Source organism: Phacochoerus africanus, chromosome 1, assembly GCF_016906955.1.
Source record: "Phacochoerus africanus isolate WHEZ1 chromosome 1, ROS_Pafr_v1, whole genome shotgun sequence".
NCBI classification, from domain to species: domain Eukaryota; kingdom Metazoa; phylum Chordata; class Mammalia; order Artiodactyla; family Suidae; genus Phacochoerus; species Phacochoerus africanus.
In genome coordinates, this window is record NC_062544.1 from 53,242,525 (window position 1) to 53,252,806 (window position 10,282).

Below are 10,282 nucleotides of genomic sequence, written 5' to 3' on the forward strand. Positions count from 1 at the left end.
CTCGCTGAGGAATATTGAAGAGTATGACTAATCATATGTATAAGATTTACTTTATGGGGCAACCATAGGAGATACTGATAAAAAATTACGAAAAACAGGATGCCAGAATAAATCTGATAAAGAATTGAGAATAAACAATGTCAAACTAAACATTATGAATAATTATAATTTTAAAAGAATTATGAGCTACAAAACATCAGCATAAACTCACTGTAACTGCTGATGCAAATTACTAAAAGTAGGATGATGTATAACACCTGTAGTTTTAATTCCTCATAAATAGAGCTGAAAATCCACTACAGTTTTGTAACTGCTTGCTGGATACCTGCAGGAATTTGGAGTATTAGCTTTACTCAAGAATAAGATCGGCTAATTCCATATTTAAATGAGATGTTCTTTCAGATCTCAATTTTCTTTTTTCCCCAAAGACTGCAACTATTTACTTAGAAGTTCTAGTGGGATGGGGAGTCACTCTCAAGGAGTAAAGGAAGGGCATATTGAGATAGACTGATGCACACAGTGGTCCCAGGGCCCCACAGAATTAATTTAAGCCCTTTGTTTCACTGAGATCATCTAAAAACTAAACCAAAATTTCTTGTTCAGAAAATGTAGCCAAAGTGTTTCTAAAATTAACCTCAACCATGAAAGAAACCAAATTGCTAATTGTAGGGTACTGAATTCTAAAATATCTACAAGTTTTCTTTAGCTTTTTTTAAAACCAAATTTTCTAGTTTGTCTTTGTGAAATAACTGGCTCCCACCACCATCATGAATAACTAGATCAATATAGGGAAAGTGTGAAATGTATATATAAAAGCATACATTTTTATCTGGCTTTTGTGTTGAACTTTATTCTTTCTCAATTGCTATTCTTTCACATTCTGTTTCTTTTAAAAATATATGTATGGGAGTTCCCGTCATGGCTCAGTGGTTAACGAATCCCACTAGGAACCATGAGGTTGTCAGTTCAATCCCTGGCCTTGCTCAGTGGGTTAAGGATCTGGCGTTGCCATGAGATGTGGTGTAGGTCACAGAGGCGGCTCGGATCTGGCATGGCTGTGGCTCTGGCGTAAGCCAGCAGCCACAGATCTGATTAGACCTCTAGCCTGGGAATCTCCATATGCCACAGGAGTAGCCCTAGAAAAGGCAAAAAGACAAAAAAAATTAAAAAATAAAAATATATGTATGAAATTTAAATACACACTTAAAAAGTACACAGCACCAAATAAAAAGTTAAAGTCTTCCACCCATTCCCATAAACCCCAATCTCTTTCCTGGAGAAAAATAATTTCTTACTAATTCTGCTTTTAATTTTCTGGTAGTTATCACCATAATTCTAAATGATATGCTTAATCTGTGGCTTGGAAAACTCTTTATGTTGCTAACCCCCAATTTTTTAAACTTTAATCATGTCTTCCTGACTGAGTTCTGGCCTCATAAACCCAGCTTCCAGCTTGAATGGGTAATGAGTCTGCAAACTTAACATGTCTAAATTAGAATTCTTGGTTCCATTCAATTTCCTACCGTAAACTAAGCTATACAACTTAGTCTTTCCGATGTCTATAAATGTCACCATGATATACTTGGATGCTCATATTAAAAATCACCCCTGACTTCTTCTTTTCTTCCTCTTTATATTCAATCAATTAGCAAATTGAAAGAATGCTCTCTGGCCAAAATATTTTGAATTTTTCCTTTTCCATACATCTCTGTTCCTCTTACTCCAAGCCATCGTTATTTCTTTTTTAAATTTTTTATTATAGTTGATTTGCAATGTTCTGTCATTTTCTGCTGTATAGCAAAGTGACCCAGTCATTCATATATATATCTATATATTCTTTTTCTCATAATATCCTCCATCATGTTCCATCACAAGTGATTGGATATAGTTTCCTATGCTACACAGCAGGATTTCATTGCCTATCTACGCCATTATTTTGTTCTTTTTTATAGCTGAGTAGTATTCCGTTGTGCATATTAATAATCTTCTTAATCCATTCATCTGCTGATAGACATTTAGGTGGTTTCCATATCTTGACTATTGTGAATTGAGCTGCAATGAACATACGGATGCATGTTATTTTTTTGAATGAAAGTTTTGTCCAGATAGATGTCCATGAGGGGACTGCTGGATTACATGGTATTTCTATATTTAGTTTTCTGAGATACCTCCATATTGTTTTCCATTGTGGTTTACCAATTTTCATTCCCACCAACAGTGTAGCAGGGTTCCCTTTTATCCACACTCTCTCCAGCATTTATTATTTGTAGCCATTCTGACTGGTATGAGGTGGTACCTCATTGTAGTTTTCATTCGCATTTCTCTAATAATTAGTGATGTTGAGAATTTTTTCATGTGCCTGTTGGTCATTTGTATGTTTTCTTTGGAGAAATGTCTCTTTAGGTCTTCTGCATATTTTTCTTCCTTTTCTTTTTCTTTTTTTTTGTTTTTGTTTTTGTTTTTGTTTTGTTTTTGTTTTTGTTTTGTTTTTTGTTTTTTGTTTTTGCTGTTGAGCTGTATGGGTTGTTTTTGTGTATTTTGTTTATTTTTCTTTTTTTTGTATTTTCTTTCTTAACTGAATCACTAGAACAGGTATTTATTGATATCCTTGCTTCAACCTGTGCCCCATTTCAATCTAATTTCTGGACAGCAGCCAGATAAGTCTTTAAAATATTAACTCAGATCCCATTACTCTTCTGTTTAAAACCCTTCCATGACATTTAAGAAAAAATCAAAATGCCTAATTGTGACCTAGAAGCCCCATTGTGATCTGATTCTTGTCTGCCCTTCTAACCTCACCTCTTACCACACTCCTTTTTGCATCCCATGTTTCAGTTGCCCTGGCCTCTGTTCTTGTCCTTGAGCATACCAAAAGAGATATACCTGTCTTCCTTCTTCTCATCCTTGAGGTCCTAGTTTAAATGTCACTTCCAAAACAATCCTGAGCTGACCCTTTCCAACTTCCTTTCCCATGCTTCCTCATGTAAGTGTTGAAAAGACAAAGACTTCATTTCTTGCCTCCTTGCAGCTAGGAGAGGCCATGCTACTCAGTCATGCCAATGAGACCTAACTTAAACCAGTTCATCTATTTCATTCTTCCTTTCTGGAATGCAGACAGAAAGCTAGTTGTGCAGCAATCCCTAAATATGGCAGAAAAGAGAGAAAGGAGTGGCCTTGTTCCTTGATAGTATTGTTAATATACCATATCAGGTGTGAGCTGAAAACCCAGACTTCCAGTTTCATGAAAAAAATAACTTGTTGAAGCCAATATTTATGAAGTTTTCTGGTAATCACAGACAAAGATAATTTCAAATTATTCAACATCCATACTGGTTTCTTTCTATCATGTCACCCTCTTAAAATAACTTTATAACATTTGTCTGGATCAGAATTTTTGTTTGCTTATTTTACTAGTTTATTTTATGTTTATTTCAATTACTAAATAACTTCAGAATAAATGTTTCATAAAAGAATCTCAATTGTTACTTGATTAATATAATTTCCTTTTACCCCCTGCTAAAAAGGATGGAAATGTGGCTTAATAACCCCCCAAATAATCTTGCTGTTATATTACATTCAGTTCCTTGTGGCAAACTTTTTAACTTAAATAGTATTTAAATGGTAATTTTTTAGACACTATCTGTTGACTCTCCATTATCTCAGATTAGGAAATCAACAATTCTACATTCTCCCACTTATCTCTAAATTCCATTATTTTTACATTGGCAGGATTTATAATATCCATAATCTTTTCTATACCTAAAATTAAGTTTTTCATACTTTTCCTAGAGGTTGATTCTAAAACTTAGCAATCATTTTGAAAATTATGATTTTATAGCTATTGCTAGAGCAGAACTGCTTAAATCAACATGTAGTAAAAAAAATTTTGTCTTGCATCACTATTGGTAGCACTTGATTTCTTTTTAATTATGCATATTTATTTATTTTCAATTTTATTGAAGTATAGCTGATTTATGTTATTTTCATTTCTGATATACACAAAAGTGACCCAGTTACACATATACACATATCCATTCCCATATATGTTATCACAGAATATTGAGTAGAGTTCCCTGTGCTATACAGCAGGTACTTGTTGACCATCCATTCCATATACCATAGTATGCATAAGATGTCCCAAGCTTTCAATCTTTCCCTCTACCCCACACTTCCACTTTGGTAAGCATAGGTTTGTTTTTTAAATCTGTGAGTCTGTTTCTGTTTTGTAAATAAGTTCCTTTGCATCACTTTTTTAGATTCCACATATAAGTGGACATTTGTCTTTCTCTGTCTGATTTATTCCACTTAGTATGAGAATCTCTGGTTTCATCCATGTTGCTGCAAATGGCATTATTTTGTTCTTTTTTATGGCTAATATTTCATTGCATATATGTGCCACATCTTCTTTATACATTCCTCTATCAATGGACATTTAGGTTGCTTCCATGTCCTGGCTGTCATAAATAGTGCTTCAGTGAACACTGCGGTGCATGTATATTTTTGAATTATGGTTTTTAACAGATATCTTTCCAGGAGTAGGATGGCTGAATCATATGGTAATTCTATATTTGTTTGGTTTTTTTTTTTTTTTGAGGAATCTCCATAATTTTCTCCAGGATGGTTGGACAAGTTTACATTCCCACTAATAGTATAGGAGGGTTTCCTTTTCTCTGCACCTTCTCCATCATTTATTGTTTGTTGGTGTTTTGATGATGGGCATTCTGACTGGTGTGTGAGGTGATACCTCATTGTAGTTTTGACTTACATTTCCCTAAAACTTAGTGATGTTGAGTGTCTTTTCATGTGCTTTTTGGCAATCTCTAGATCTTCTTTAGAGAAGACTATTTAGATCTTATGTCCATTTTTTAAGTTGAGTTGTTTGGATTTTTTTGATATTGAGCTTCATGAGTTGTCTGTGTATTTTGGAGCTTAATCCCTTGCTTGCTTTGTTTGCAAAGCTTTTCTCCCTATCTGTGGTTTGTTGTTTTTTTCATTTTTTAATTGTTTCCTTTATTGTTCAAAAGGTTTTAAGTTTAATTGAGTCCCATTTGTTTTATTTTCATTTTTATTTCCATTAATCTGAGGTGGAGCTAAAAAGATATTGCTGCAATTTATGTTGGAGTGTTCTGCCTATATTTCCTCTAAGAGATTTCCTCTTACATTTAAGTCTTTAATCCATTTGGAGTTTATTTTTGTGTATGGCATTAGAGAATTTTCTAATTTCATTCTTTTACATATGGCTGCCCAGTTTTCCCAGCACCACTTAATGAAGAGACTATCTTTTCTCTATTTGTATATTCTTATCTCCTTTGTCATATATTAATTGACCATAGGTGCATGAATTTATTTCTGGGCTTTCCATCCTGTTCCATTGATCAATATTTCTTTTTGTGCCAGTACCATACTGTTTTGATGATTGTAGCTTTACAGTATAGTCTGAAGTCAGGGAGAATGAGTCCTCCAGCTCCATTTTTCTTTCTCAGGTTTGCTTTGGCTATTCAGGATTTTTTGCGTTTCCATAAAAATGTTAGAATTATTTTTTCTAGTTATGTGAAAAATACCATTACCATTTGATAAGGATTCCACTGAATCTGTTGATTGCTTTGAGTAGTATAGCCATTTTGAGAATATTGTTTTTTTCCAATACAAGAACATGGTGTATCTTTCCATCTGTTCTTGCCATCTTCAATTTCTTTTTTTTCCCATTGTATAGACAGTGTTTAGTGCCTATAAAAGCCAGTCTCTAATTTTTTTAAATATTTAAAATATTTTAATAGTTTTTTAAAGTTTTATTAAACTACAATGTTGTGATAATTTCTTCTGTATAACAAAGTGGTTCAGTTATACATACACACAGAACCACTCTTTTTCAGATTCTTTTCCTATATAGATTATCACAGAATATTGGGTAGAATTCCCTGTGCTATACAGCAAGCAGGTCCCCCCTTGTTGGTCAACATCTTATAATTTTCAAAGTATAGGCCTTTTGTGTCCCTGTGTAGATTTATTCCTAGGTATTTTACCTTTTTTGATATGATGGTAAATGGGACTGTTTCCTTGACTTCTCTTTCTGACCTTTCATTGTTAGTGTATAGGAAAGCGAGAAATTTCTGAATATGAATTTTGTATCCTACAACTTTATTGAATTCATTGATGAGCTCTAGTAGTTTTCTGGTAGCATCTTTAGGATTTTCTCTGTTATAGTATCATATCATTTGCAATGATCATGACAATTATTTTTTATAATACATGATTTTTGAAAAATGGAATGAATATAAAAGTCTATAGAAAATAGTGAAAATGTGCATACTCTTTTTATAGAGATTTAATTATTTACTAGAAATGGGATTTAATTATATGTATTGTTATATGACTTTTTTCTTAAGGCTTTATGGCCATCTTTCCATCTCTCTGTGTATAGATGTATTTTATTTTATTTAATTGATGATTAGCATTCCATATGTGTTTGAAACATTTCTTAACCCTACTGAAAGACCACTGGGATTATTTTCTATCGTCTTCTATAACCAGTAAAATGAACACCCAGTATGTTATATTTGTAAAAGTACATAAGTTTTCTATGGGATAAAATTATCTAGTCAAAACATAAGTACATTATATATCTTAAAAGATATACTAGAAAATTTCCCAGATAAATTTCTTGGTCATTCCTGTCCAACAAAACATAACACAATCCAAATATATAATTTAAAACTTTCTAGTAGCCACATCAAAAAAAAAATAAAGGAAGGAGGTTAATTAATTTTCAGCATATTTTTTATTTAACTCAATATGCCCCAAATTTTACCATTTCAGCATGTAACAAATATATAAATTATTGGACTTCCCATGTGGCTCACAACAAATATAAAAATTATTACTATTTTACATTCTTTTTATCATACTATCTTCAAGTTTTAGTATGTATTTTATACTCACATTGTATCTTGTTCAGATGATAAATTTTTATACAATTTTAAAGTTGTATAAAATTTTATAGTTTTATTTAGTTATTATAAAATATTGGCTGCATTCTTCATGTTGTACAGTACATTCTTGTAGCCTATCTTACACCCAATAGTTTGTACCTTCCACTCCCTTACCACTGGATTATCCCTCCCTCCCCTCGCCTCACTGGTAGCACTAATTTATTCTCTATTTGTGAGCTGCTTCTTTTTTGTTACAGTCACCAGTTTGTTGTACTTTTTATTTATTTATTTATTTTTGTCTTTTTGCCATTTCTTGGGCCGCTCCCATGGCATATGGAGATTCCCAGGCTAGGAGTCCAATTGGAGCTGTAGCTGCCGGCCTTCGCCACAGCCACAGCAACGCGGGGATCCGAGCCACGTTTGTGACCTACACCACAGCTCACAGCAACGCCAGATCGTTAACCCACTGAGCAAGGGCAGGGACCGAACCCGCAACCTCATGGTTCCTAGTCGGATTCGTTAACCACTGTGCCATGACGGGAACTCCTGTTGTACTTTTTAGATTCAACATATAAGTGATATCATATAGTATGTCCTTCCCTGTCTGACTTATTTCACTTAGCATAGTGCTCTCCATGTTGCTGAAAATGGCAAAAAAAAATCATTTTTATGGCTGAGTAGTATTCCATTATTTATATATCATATTTATCCATTAGTCTGTTTATGGACATTTAAGTTGCTTCCATATCTTTTCAGTTGTAAATAATGTTGCTATGAACATTGTGGTGAATTATCTTTGAATTAGTGCTTGGGGGGGTTTGGGGGTTATATACCTGGTAGTGGAATTCCTGGGTCATATGGTAGTTCTATTTTTAGTTTTCTGAGAAATCCCCATACAGTGGTTGTGCAAATTTGCATTCCTATTATAATGTATGTCTCCTTTTTCACCATATCCTCAACAACATTTGTCATTGTGTTATTTTTTATGATAGCCATTCTGACATAAATGAGGTGATATCTCTTTGTGGTTTCAGTTTGCATTTCCCTGATGATTAGTGATGTTGAGCATTTTTCATGTACCTGTCGGTCATCTGTATTTCTGCTTTGGAAAAAATGTGTATTAAGTTCTTCTGCCTATTTTTTAATTAGGTGGGGTTTTTTTATATTGAGTTGTATGGGCTGTTGATATATGTTGAATATTAATCCCTTATCAGTCATGTTATTTCAAAATAATGATCCAAAACATATGGGATGCAGCAAAAGTAGTTCTAAGATGGAAGTTTATAGCAATACAAGTTTACCTCAGGAAATAAAAATCTCAAACAACCTAACCTTACATCTAAAGTAACTAGAGAAAGAAGAAAAACAAAACCCAATGTTTGTAGAAAGAAAGAAATTATGAAGAGCAGAGCAGAAATAAAATAGGCTAAAAAAGTAACAGAAGGAGTTCCCGCTTTGGCACAGTGGTTAACGAATCCGACTAGGAACTATGAGGTTGCGGGTTCAATCCCTGGCCTTGCTCAGTGGGTTAAGGATCCGGTGTTGCCCATGAGCTGTAGTGTAGGTTGCAGACGCGGCTCGGATCTGGAGTTGCTGTGGCTCTGGCATAGGCTGGTGGCTATAGCTCTGATTCGACCCCTAGCCTGGGAACCTCCGCTGGAGCGGCCCAAGAAATGGCAAAAGGACCAAAAAAAAAAAAAGTAACAGAAAATATCAATGAAACTAAAAAATGATTCTTTGAGAAGATAAACAAAATTGATAAACCTTTAGCCAGACTCATTGAGAAAAAAAGGTAAGGCCCAAATTAATAAAATTAGATATGAAAAAGAAGTTACAAGTGACACCACAGAAATATAAAAATCATAAGAGACTACTACAAACAACTATATACCAATAAAATGGACAACCTAGAAGAAATGGAAAAATTCATAGAATGGTACAATCTCCCAAGATTGAACCAGGAAGAAACAGAAAGTATGAACAGAGAGATTTTTACCAGCACTGAAATTGAATGAGTAATTTAAAAACTCCCAACAAACAAAATTCCAGGACCAGATGGCTTCACAGGCAAATTCTACCAAAAAATTTAGAAAAGAGTTAACACTTATCCTTCTGAAATTATTCCAAAAAATTGCAGAGAAACTCTTCTGAACTCATTCTATGAGGCCAGCATCACCCTGATACCAAAACTAGACAAAGATATAAAGAAAAAGAAAATTACAGGCCAGTATCCCTGGTGAACATAGATGCAAAAATCTTCAACAAAACATCAGCAAACCAAACCCAGAAATACATTAAAAGGATCATACACCATGATCAAGTGGGATTTATCCCAGGGATTTTTTTTCAATATCTGCAAATCAATCAGTGTGATACACCACATTAACAAATAGAAGAATAAAAACCAAATTATCATCTCAATAGACGTAGAAAAAGCTTTTGACAAAATTCAACATTCATATATGATTAAAACTCTCCAGAGAGTGCGTATAGAGGGAACATACCTCAAAATAATAAAGGCCATATATGACAAACCCACAGCTAACATCATAATGATGAAAAAATGAAAGAATTTCCTCTAAGAACAGGAACAAGATTAGTTACAGCAATCAGAGGGGAAAAAGAATTAAGAGGAATCCAAATTGTAAAGGAAAAAGTAAAATTGTCAGTGTTTGCAGCTGACATGTTATTATACGTAGAAAATACTAAAGATGATACCAGAAAACTGCTAGAGCTCATCAATGAATTCAGTGAAGTTACAGGATAAAAAATTAACATACAAAATCTGTTGCATTTCTAACACCAACAACAAAAGATCAGAAAGAGAAATTAAGGGATCAATGCCACTTACCACTACATCAAAGAGAATAAAGTACCTAGAAAAATATATCCAAGGAGGCAAAAGACCTGTTCTCCAAAAACTATGAGACAAAGATGAAAGAAATTGAAAATGACACAAACAAATGAAAAGATATACTATGTTCTTGGATTGGAAGAATCAATATCATTAAAATGACTATACTACCCAAGGCAATGTATAGTTTCAATGCAATCCATATCAAAACACCAATGGCATTTTTCACAGAACTAGAACAAATAATTTTAAGATTTGTATTGAAACAAAAAAGACCCTGAATAGATGTTAAACTTTTGTTGAAAATACTTGATTTGTATTTAAAGTTCATATATTTATAGTTGTAAATGTAGATTCAAATATTCAAGTGCTCCAAATATACTTTAAAGCTTTTCAGTGATTGAAGTGGGTATTACTTTTTTTTTCTTATGGCTGCATCTGTGGCATATGGAAGTTCCTGGGCTGGGGTCAAATCAGAGCTGCAGCTGAAGCACATGTC